Source organism: Octopus bimaculoides, chromosome 12 (genome assembly GCF_046866305.1).
Source record: "Octopus bimaculoides isolate indiv1 chromosome 12, ASM4686630v1, whole genome shotgun sequence".
In the NCBI taxonomy this organism is placed as follows: Eukaryota; Metazoa; Mollusca; class Cephalopoda; order Octopoda; family Octopodidae; genus Octopus; species Octopus bimaculoides.
In genome coordinates, this window is record NC_142939.1 from 16,719,979 (window position 1) to 16,732,478 (window position 12,500).

The following is a 12,500-nucleotide window of genomic DNA, read 5'->3' on the forward strand; positions in this document are numbered from 1 at the left end:
AATTCTTTTCAACCTGGTCGTTTAGACAGTTTGAGCTGCAAACCCAGCACCATGAATTATAGAATACAAGACAACGATTCTTTCTTGGCCAAAGCGCCCAAGAAAGTAAATGAAAAAGAAATAGTAATTTCATTATCCTATGACTGATATACTTTATATATATACGTATATTATATGTAATATAATATACATATAATATACATGTATATTATATGTACATTATATGTACATTATATGTGTATTAGGAAAGTTCTTACCCATATTTGACAGTACTTATATCTAAATCGCTCATGTTCGCTACCTCATTTCTAATTTCCTACTGTGGTTAAGCATAATTAGCTATAATTAGATCTTACTCATAATTAATCTTACCTTATTTAATAATGTATAAAGCTGTATCCAGATACTCTAGAGCCTAGATCAATGCAATTGAATAATTCTCGACCGTATTAACCATAGCTTAATTCAACCTTAATGATAGATAATATATTGAAACATATTCACACATTCTGCAATCTGCGAAAATACTTATTTTCCCATTGGTGTTAACACCTTAAAATTAAATAGTTCGTATGTGTTAACTATTCGTAATTTACACTTGGATATTGAACATAGCCTAATAACGTTTAAACTTTATCACTGTAAATATATAATTCCTTAGCTCCGCTAACAATAATTTGATTTCACCATAGATATATATAATATATTAGGTCTTTTAGACGTTTGCTCTTTATAAAATATTTCTCACCTGTTAAGGTTTGACATCCCAGACTATCATATTTAATACCCCAACAAGACCATGTGCTCCAAGCCTTTAAATTGTTGAGTGTTTGAAGACATAACACACGTCATAATAATGTACCTAGCCACGCGTGCTTTCATAGTTAGAAACTTTTAGTTCCTCTTAGTATCAAATTATATTTATCTCTCACAAGATGGGATAGATTTTTTTGTTAATCTTAACTTTACAGAACAGTAAACTATATAAATATATATACATATATATATATATCATATATATATATACATATATATACATGTATATATGTATGTATAATATAGGCATATGCATGTATATATATATATATATATATATACACACACGCTCGCACGCATACACACACATATACACATATATTTACATGCTATAGAATTGATTTAAAGTCGAAAACAATTTCTTTGGAAATTTGATGCCGTATAAATTTAATGATAATGGATCTAATGTGAATATTTCAAACAAAATCAATAATCTGATTATATTCGATAGCAATGAAATTAGAATTAAGCTTGTAAACCAAAATTAATACTTATATACTCTAAACAACGTGCCCTCTTTACTAGTGGACGGACTCTTTTTCAAGCAAGACGATTTTGAAAGATTTAAGATCGAAAATCTTTTGCGTTTTATATTATATAAAAATGTCACGGTTACCGTTTTGGCTATTTGATTAATAATCGCTGGATCAATGTATTAATCTACAAAAAAGAAATCAAGTATTTCTTTACTGGGAAACCTAAATCAGAGACCACTTCACATGTCAATCCAGAAAGTGGCGTATATATTTCCTTTGATTTTTATTTATACTTTTGGTTGTTTTTCCTTTTCTTTTTTTTTCTCTATCTTTTATTTTGGTAGTGCGGTAGATTGTCTGATTGATTAATGTTTTTTGTTGTTACTGTTGTTTCAATCGCATTGAGAGAAATAACTTCAGAGATATATATACATAACAGATACATGATAAAGTAAAAGAACATCTTAGATCAACTCTTAAGTCTCTATGGCTTTAGAACTTAAATCTTACGATCTCTATTACAGCTATAGGAGAGAGTTTGTAGATTTTAAACAATATTGAGCAATTTGAAATAGACAGAATATAGACAGTGGGAGAGTAGTAGTGAGAGAGAGCGAGAAGGGAGGAGGGAAAAACAATGAAAAGACAGAAAGAAAGGCTTAATGAATAAAGGAGAAAAAAGAGATATAATGTTAGGATTCCTTTAGTTTCAATTGCTTTTTTTTTTCAAATTACACCGATTAATTAATTTCAGTAACTTATTTCGTTTTGCATATGCTATCTTTTTACAGCACCTCTTCTACGCTATTTTGCACTTACTGTATGATTCTGTATTAACTACTTCCTCAGCTACTGTTAAATCTATCCGTCATTAACAAGAACCAATTAAAACTAAAGCACACCTGCATATATTCCTTGTACTTGTATATGAAGAAAATAATTCCTTTAGTCATTGATTTGATTCTAGCTTTTCCTCACCGCATAATAATCTCTAAATAAAATTTGCATCATCCCATTAATAAAGATGACTAGTAACAACAGGAAATAAGTAGCGAAAACACATATTTCTCGGTTCTACACATGTTTTGAGCTACAAACATGGCACACAAACTGAAAGAAAAAAACGTATATATATATAGATATATATATATATATATATATATATATATATATATATATATATATATATATATAATATATATGGCCCTAAAAGAGCTGTTGTTCTTTTTGTATAAGGTACTACGTTCTTGTCTTGAAGTTGATATCAAATGTTACAAAGCATTTTTGAGATAGAAGTAATTTCCTGATGCGTGGTTTAAGGACTTTTATGTATTCATTTGATGTGTGATAGAGAATGTGCCCTACGCCAAATGATGTAGGCAGTTATAATGAGACCTCAAAAGGGTAGGAAATTGATTAAGGCTATTCAATATTTTAAATCTACGCAAATTGGTCGCTCGAATTCTCTTAAGCTGCTGGGTGGGTTGCTTACATAAAGAGATTGAATGCGTATTTTACTGAGATAGGTCAAGTGATGTAGACAATTCTGATGAGACCGCAATAACGGTTGAAAATCGATTAAGGCCCTTCGTCATTTTTTTCAATAATCAGAGAAATAGCTCAATGTTTGTATGGCTACTGCCTAGGTTAACGAATATTTCTCTTGAAAAAGCGAAGTATTTAGAATTTTACGCATAATATATTAAAACTGTGATCAGTTATACAGGAATGTGGGTTCATTACAAGGCAACATTCTTCATCTTTATAGTTCCAATTTACATTTCTATGCAATGAATATCAATAAATAAACGCTTCTTATTTTAATGACAAACACAATGTACAATAAAACAGCATACGAATAATTAAAAATCAAAGATGAACCAAAATTTAACTACTTGCACAGTTTCCAAGCTATTCTGTGATTAAATTAATATCAAGATTTTAAGGGCAAATCGAAAGTTGGTTGGGGTGACTAAAACTGTATGTTATCAGTCTAAATTCATTACATCAGTTGTTTCTAAATATATTCAAATTTTCCATTTCTGCCAGCAAGGACAGAAATGGAATCTACAAAAGAAAATATCAAACATATTGTAAACAAATTGCATATAATTGAGTCGATAGATTAACAACTAATCCTCCGTTAAAAGTGGACGCTTTATATGTTTAGAGCAGTTTCATGCACTAGTGTAGCTGGGGTGGGGAGGTAGGGGCAGTCCACCCCCGGCCGGCACTCTCACAGGGGCGGCACTCTCAAAGGGGCGGCACTCTAACAGGGGCGGCACTCTCACAGGGGCGGCACTTTTGGGTCTCCTGTAGAAAATATGTATTTTTTTTTGGGGGGGGGTGTCCAGGGTCTGCAAACGGAAGGGCTGCCTCGTGCAGCGCACACTCTAGATACGCCAGTGGAGTCATGAAGAGTCACTGATTAAGATACTTAGCTATCAAATCTGGATGTAGAGAGAGGGACAGAGAGAATGAAGAAAAAGAAAGAGGAGGAGGGGAGTGGAAGAAGGAGAAGGGACAGAATACGCTGATCAATATACCAGTGCCATAACAGACACAATGTTGAATAATTTAGTTCGTTGTTGCTTTCTCTTATCGATTTTGAACTGCGAGAATTTAACAAGAAATAAATCATACAAGTTTACCATCAGTCAGTGAAACAGTGAAATTCACAGACACTGGAATAGCTCAATATTTCAATAAACTAAAGAAATTCTTGATATTTCAAAGTTCATAATAACAATTTCTATATCCTTTACATATAACTATTTATTATAAACACGGATTGCCGAAAGCAACCAAGTCTTTCTATTTATCCTGTTTTCGAAATATTCTGACTTCCAACACAACTCGGTACCAACAGCGGTTGGACCACCACCATTCATCACCAGCACCACCAACAACATCATGATTATCGTCACAAAATTAACAATAATAATAATAAACATTTCTGTAATAGGCATCAGGCCTGGAATTTGGAGGGGGAGGATGTTAGTCGCTTATATCGATCCCAGTGTTTCCCTGGCATTTAATATTTCGACCCCGAAAGGATGAAAGGCAAAGTTGACCTCGGCGGAATTTGAACTGACCTTATCCAGTTGAGCATGTCCCATTGTGGCTGACGATATGTGCATCTCTGATCACGAGCAGAAGTAGTGGGGAAGCATCATAGCCATGTGTTGAGAGGAATTCTTTGGGATTTGAGTAATTCACCTCTGGAAACATGGGTGTTTTCTTCAACATCCTTAAACAACCGTTATCCAGGGACATTTACAGCGGGATGGACTACTCGATCTCAAAAGGATTCTAACTGGGCCCCACCTGCAAGGTCAGGTGCTGTTAATATTGATATGAGATCACTATGTCGCGCACATATGGTTGTGATGCATGTGCCTGGGGTACCCTTATCAGACGGGTAGTCATGATGGGTATAATGGGCTTCATATATTTGTACCCCAGTGTCACTTTGATGGTATGCACTACTCTCTCATTCAATAACAACAACAACAATAGAGACCGCAACAGCAGCAGCAGCAGTAGTAGTAGTTGTTGTTATTGCTGTTGTTGATGTTTTTGTTGTTCCTTTTGTTGCTGTTGTTGTTCTTGTTCTTGCTTGTTGTTGTTGTTGTTTCTAAAATAGGCAAAATCCTATATTGTACATTTATACATTAAGTGCGAAGGGTGTTGGTCATTTAAGTGGACTCCAGTACTAGGCTTGTTCTTTATTTTAGTACGATTCCAGAAAGGCGAAGGAAAATACTGACTGCTCATAGAATAAGCCACTCAAAACATCGCCAAATTTGAACGGTATTTACCACAAATACAATGCGATTGGGATCTTATACAACTAAAATGTATAGCAAATAATCACCTCTTCCAGAATCATGGGAAATTCATGCAAAAAGTTACCGGAACTGGAAGAAGCTCGTCGTGTGTGTGTGTGTGTGTGTGTGTTTCTTTGTGTATGTGTCTGTTCCCAACCCACCACCACCGCTTGACAACCAGTGTTTGTGTGTTTGTTTCCCTGTAACCTTGTGGTTCGGCAGACTAGGTCCGATAGGCTAAGTACCAGGCTTTAAAAAATGAAGCACTGGTGTCGATTCATTTGACTAAAATTTCAAGGTGGCGCCCCCAGCATGGCCACAGTCTAATGAGAGATAACAGATAAAAGACTTTAAAAAAGAAGATGAAAACACTATTTTGTGTCTTTAAGGATTTTAATAAATACCAAACCGAGGCTGCATTAACAGGTTGATATGAAAGAAAAGCGAGAATCAATGACAGAAAAACGTGGAAGAGCTAAAATCTGAACGGAAATCGGGACTAGAGAATACTTTGGTGAAACAAACGTAGGAAAAGCCTCTACATGGCTAATTGTTTGATATAATGAAAATATAAAGGAAAATAGCCAACGCTTAATGAGAAACGCAGACCTGAAATGAGTAAATTAATTATTCATGATTGCAGTACATTACAAAGCCTCCTTACCAGGCACCAGCAAAAGTATATAATGAAGCAGAATATGTGGATATGCAAGGCGGTGATCTGGCAGAAACGTCAGCACGCCGGGCGAAATGCTTAGCGATATTTCGTCTGTCTTAATGTTCTGTGTTCAAATTCCGCCGAGGTCGACTTTGCACTTCATCCTTTCGGTAGAGATAAATTAAATACCAGTTGCTTACTGGGATCGATCTAATCGACTGGCTCCCTTCTCCAAAATTTCGGGCCTTGTGTGTAGAGAAGAAATGAATATGTGGATATGCGATAGAAACAATTTGCTCCGTTATATCTGGTTGGCCCCTCTTGACCAAAAAAGGAATACATTCACACCCATGGCAGTATTAGCACTTACATTTCGTGGAATTTATTCCAACACTTTTAAATATAATGGCTTCTACTATTTCTTTCGCGTATTTTGACCTTGTCAATCAGCTCATCAACCCACGGAAATTTACTGAAAACGAATTTCATTATTACTCTGAGAACATTTATACAACAATTGCTGAAGCCACGTAATTAGCACCTTAGCCTTGCAAGTATGGCAACCTCTTAGTTATGGCTTCTGATATGAAGCTTTTAAAATACTTCTGGGCAAATAATGTGTGCTGAATATAACCGAAAGTGGTAGCGTATAATATTCTACTGGACAATATTATGTAGTGTATAATCTGTTGTACACTATATTGCAGCTAGTGCTAAAACATTCTTCGAATAACAACAGCAATTCTTCGCCGACAGTTATGGATACTAAGGCTAAGGGCAAAAAAATGTTATTATATTTTTTTTATGTCTTTTCAGTAGGCTTCAGGTTTTAGTGCCGTAAGCGATTAGGATCTTGTTCAAAACGGGGGCACCAGTTTTCATTTATGTTTCATGTAGTGTTTTTGGTACCGAAAGACTTTCAAACTTCGTATACTTATCTATTTTGTGTTATAGAACAGAAAAAAATTTTTGTATTCGAATTTATTTCATGTAAAAAATTGTCTTATTTCGATAATTTCAACCAATCACTGACAAGTGTTCAGCTGTTTACACTTACTCCTTTGGCAGTTTTAAGCGGTGTAAAGCGTATTTAATCTCCATTACTTCTGACATTTTGCAGAGAGGCAACACACGTGTGTTCGTTTTCCCTAACCCTAACCCTCAGTCCTTATGGGTAGGGATGTAAGAATCACGTAAACTACCAGTTCATAATTTGTTTATTCTACAGTTTGGACAGCCTTAAATGGAAGATGATAAACGTTCATGTAGAAGACGAAATTCGCTTCGAGAATTGAACTCAAATTACAAATGCTGATATGATGCAAAAGTCATTATTATTCATAAACAAATTTGAAGATATAGAACCAAAATGACTACTTTGAGAATCGATTGTAAACTTCTTTCAGTTTTTCCTACTAATGTTCCCTTAGGGATGTAGTAATGCTTTCATTATTAGTGGTTGATATCGCCGATGTCATATATAGCCAACTCGAGAAAGAACCAAGCAGAGCAAAGGACATTTAAACGCAAAATGGTGTGGAGTAGCTGATATGTATACGTTGATACGGTTCACGTGATGTTTGACCATTATTTCATCAGTGGCATCATAGAGGGATTGTTGAACTGGACATTAACTAACTGACCCATTTCTGGCTGGTTGCATTTCCGGCCATTCGCACAAACTGTAAATCATTTGTTACACCCATGATCAGCGGACACTTATTTTGTGATAGCTTCAGACTTATTACATTACATCAAGAGAATGGAAGTTGAAAATGAGTAGAATTTCCTTACAATTAATTACATTAGGCTTCATATAATGTTTACTTGAATGATCGTCTGCAAAGATCGAAACTACGATCTTTAGCAATGCAAATGACAGAAAATTTACGCAAATTGGGAATAAGAAACAAAATTGAAAACTTTTCAAAAAGTGTTCATCTGTTGGACATACACACACACACAAACACACACACACACACACACACACATACACACACACACACACACACACACACACACACACACACACACACAAACACACTCACTCGCACTTTCACAAGTGGCATAATAAGAAAGTTTAATAACACTTACTGCTGATATAAAATACATCAAACAACCTTGTACGTTGATACAAATTCTCTAATTTAATTCTTTATGAGATCCGAGTGGTAAAATCAAACAATCAAATTAAATTAAAAACGTATGTATTATTGTGTTGCATATTTAACGAGTCATTGTGTATAAAAATCATTAAGTATGATTACGTCCATCTTGTCAAGGGTCATCAGAAGCACCGAAGTTTCCTGCCTGTGTGCTTCCCTCTCATGTTCACCTCCAACTTGACCTTGGTTTTGATATCACATCTATCTTAATAAATGAGTGGCAAGCATCTTATGAAATAACGATTCGACAAAGTTTACGGTATCAATGAGAATATAACGGTGCCAACTCGAGATTTAGTACGACTCCTGACACTAGAATTTGATTCTCAAATCTTATAAACACCAACCAGTTTTATGTCGATTAAACACAAACACACGCAACAGCAGTTTGTATTTATATTCTCGTTCTGTTTTTGTTTCTTTTCTTGTTTCTTCCTCTCTATCTTTCGTTGTTTCTTTGTTTCTTTCTCTCTCTCTCTCTCTCTCTCTCTCTCTCTCTCTCTTTCTTTCTTTCTCTCCGTTTCTCTACGTCTGTGATATTGGCAGTTTCCTGATTGCACCTATATTCATACAAACATAGATACATATATACGCGTACGGGAAAACCTTTTTTTCAGTCGAGGGCTTATATGCCCCATTATTAGACTATTTTCGTTAGTCATTGCGCGGTGATAGCTATAAGCTTTAAGCTTATAAAATACTAATAGGAATAATGGTCGAAAGTGTCGCTTGGGTAAAACAGTTAACTTAGAGAACTTATTTATAGTTTGTCTTCGATCATGAAGTCAGCTGTAGTGGATAGAACTGATGTCCTGACTTTTCAGGAAACGAATTGCTCTTATCTATTCAATGCACAGAAAGAGACCAAGCGATTAATGCTAGACAGGTATGTGTTACATGATATTATTTGAAAGGATATAGCGAGATAATATTCAAATATTTTCTATTGATTCTGAAATCTGAAAAACCAATTTGATCTCGTTATTATTTGGACGTCGGATAAATTTAAATATCACCTTCGTATTTACTCCAATACTCGTCAGTTCTTATCACACCCAGCAGCCTAGGATTATATCCACGCTATTATGTAATCTGGAAAACACAAACTTGACTGATTACACATTATTCAAAGCCTACAATGTATCTACGCGCGTGCGTGTATCCGTCCGTGCGTGATCGCTTTCGAATTGATTTTCACAAGGAATTTGCGAATTTCTTTTTTTATTTATACGAACGAGAGCATAAAGGTATTTACATCAAATGCCATGTGTTAAAGACGTATTGTCTTGACAAATAAAACAAGGATTAGGGAGACAATCTTTAGGATAGAATACATCAAGTTTATTTGCCATCTTCAAGAAACGAAAGGTAAAAAAAATACAAACGTTTATTTCTATGAAAGTTTAGTGCATTTTTAATTTTTTTTCCTTGGAATAGTCATCTTTTATTCTAGAATTTCATTTTCGGCGTGGTAGTTTCACAAAGTTTAATGAATCAAGAACTTATTATTCAATAGTGTGTATGCAAGAATAAGAATATTAAAAATACTGTTCCCTCTCTAACAAAGAACGAAATATATATATGTGTGTGTTTGTGTGTTTGTCTGTGTTAAATAAAATGAGACAACAAAGCCAAGGCAGTTGCAAATTTCTAGGATATTTATAAAGAGAAAGGTAGTCTTACAGCTGTTTCAAGGATATGATGGATAACCCTTCATCAGAGACGATAGGAGAGAGTTAAATAGAGTTAAATAGTTAAGTCTATTGTAGACTTCAATATAAGAAAATCATTTTGGAAAGGGAGAGATATAGGTAGTATAAATAGAAATAAGATAAAGATTTTACAGTTACAGTTGTTACAGTTGCAATTCGATTATCCGAGGAAAATGCTGTGTAGATTGGGTACACAGGCCTCTTGTCTATGGTATGTAAATTCCGATAGGAGTTCATATTTTGTCATTACATATGGATAGTGTGGAGACATTAATTCTATATGCTGCTCATTCGAACGGGTCTTGTAGTGTGAATGAAATTTGACAGAAGTATTGGTAGGAATAGGTAGATAGAGAGAAGAGAATAGATATGTATGCTAGAAGGAGGATAAAGGTATTGGACAAAAGGAATAGTGGAGGAAAGAAAGAAAGAAAGAAAGTAAGAAAGAAAGAAAGAAAGAAAGATGAAAGAAAGAAAAGAGGAAAGAAAGAAATAAAGAAAATGCAAAATGGACTACTAGATGGTGGTCAAGATATTGTGAGGGTGTGGTGAACGGAGTGTTGTCAGTAGATAAAAAGGAATAGGGGAGGGGTAGAAGGAAGAGATAAGAATGTAAGGAAGGAATATGTGTGCGAAGTGGGAGGTAGGCTGATATGTTTGAAAGACAATAACCTGGAGAGATGGGTAAAGAAAATGGTACGGCGGCTTCTACCTCATGAGCTTTCCTCAAAATTAATTTCACCAAGACTGCGAGAGTGGATAAGGCATAAATCATGTAATTTTCCACTATACCTCCAATAATCCACACAGTATTATAACATTGTTAAACGCAAAAATAATAATAATAATAATAATAATATTAATAATAATAACAAAACAAGAAAGCAACCCTTGAATATTTTTGTTGCTCTACAAATCTTTTCAGGAAGATATGGCTATCCGAATACGGGGCAATATTTTTAATCTTAATTATCGATACCAGTTCTGGCCACTTATTAAAGACACCCAAACCAAACACCGTGAATTGTTCCAATCTAAAACACAGCCATATTAAAGAATACAAATACAAAATCTTACTGCCAAAAAGACCGAAAATAATAATAAAATAGATTTACTTTATTAACACTAATCCTATTTCTATTTATTTTATTCTGATTCCAATATCAACGTTACTTCAGTTATATTCACGGGTATTTTTACGGTTGGAAAGATATTAACAATTGCACATTGTATTCCATCGATCCTAAACTTCGGTATTAATCAACATATTCCTCTGTGTCTTGACACTCGACAATTAGCCATGAAAATGGTCGTTTATGCGTTAAATGAGATAGATAGATTTTTTTTCTTTCATTACTATTGCACGTATTAGAAAGCAGGAAGCAGACAAAAGTAATCGGGAGAGTAAACATACTGATCTAAACGTATTAAACATTATTTAGCTTCTTTTCTGGAAATGTTCAGTTCTAATTTTTGAGGTTATTGCTTCAGAAGTGTATAAAATACATAACAGAAATATACAGAAGCTCAATTCTGTCGATTATATAAATTAATCGCGTACGAAAATAAAAACTTAAAGAGAAATAAATCCCAGCTTATATTTTGACAGGAAAAAAATATATATTGTAACGTATAAAATATTATTTCCTGCTTCAGAATGTAAACAATATTCCTGGTGATTAACGGTATGTAAAGATGATCATGACAACTATTAATAAATTTTTATATTCTCAACATACCTTAAAAGTAATATAACGTTTATTATGCGGATACAGTCAATATATCTCTATGTCACATATTATATCACTACTTATTACTGGTTAGCAATTTCAATTTATGAGATTTCGTTTGAGAACATTAAATGTTTACAGTTTGATGTGCGGGTGCAAGTATGTGTGCATGGAATGTGCGCGTGCGTATGTGCATACGCTTGTTTGTGTATAATGTATGTAAGCTGATATGATCATAGATGGAGGTTACATTCTTCTGCAAGTGGTTTTTAAACTTTCATCGTTTAGTCAATTCCAGACGTTAATTTTAACCCTATCAGAAAATAAATCATTAATTCTATGTTGCTATACAAAATAAAACTATATCTCCTGTGCCCAGATATTAAAATACCAAGATATTAAAATACATCAATCTTTCAATATCCGATAACCTTGATATTACTATGACGGCGAGGTACACGGAATTGTAACTTTACTGCCAACGATCAAATTCACTTTCTAGCTTTCAGTTAACGTAGATTTAATTTATACTATTGTCTTCCCTGTTTTACTTGACGGAGGAGACAATAACCATAGACATAATCCTTTCTACTAAAGGCACAAGGCCTGAAATTTGGTGGGAGGAAATTAGTCGATTACATCGACCTCGGTCTTTCACAGGTACGTAATTTATCGACTCCAAAAGAATGAAATGTAAATTTGACCTCGGCGGAATTTGAGCTCAGAACGTAGCGACAGACGAAATACCTCTAATCAATTTAGTTCAGCTTGTTAACGATTCTGCCAGCTCGACGCTTGGTAACCATATTCCTAATCTTTTCTACTCTAGAGGGGTGGGGGTGGCCAGATGATTAGATCGACCTCAGTACGCAACTGGTACTTAATTTATCGACCCCGAAAGGATGAAAGGCAAAGTCGACCTCGGCGGAATTTGAACTCAGAACGTAACGGCAGACGAAATACCGCTAAGCATTTCGCCCGACGTGGTAACGTTTCTCCGAGCACGATGCTTGTTAATCATATTCATAATGATCCATTTGTTCTCATTACACGGGGGCTTTTTTTTTTATGATTGCACCCAATAACTAACTACTGCATTTTTTTCGTTATATA

General features: G+C 34.6%; 1 protein-coding gene across 2 annotated transcripts in view; it reads right to left on the reverse strand.

Annotated features, from left to right (window-relative positions):
- Positions 1-12,500, reverse strand: part of LOC106875323 (uncharacterized) — a 200,649-nt gene that overhangs the window by 110,854 nt on the left and 77,295 nt on the right. The gene's annotated exons all lie outside the window — the stretch shown is intronic.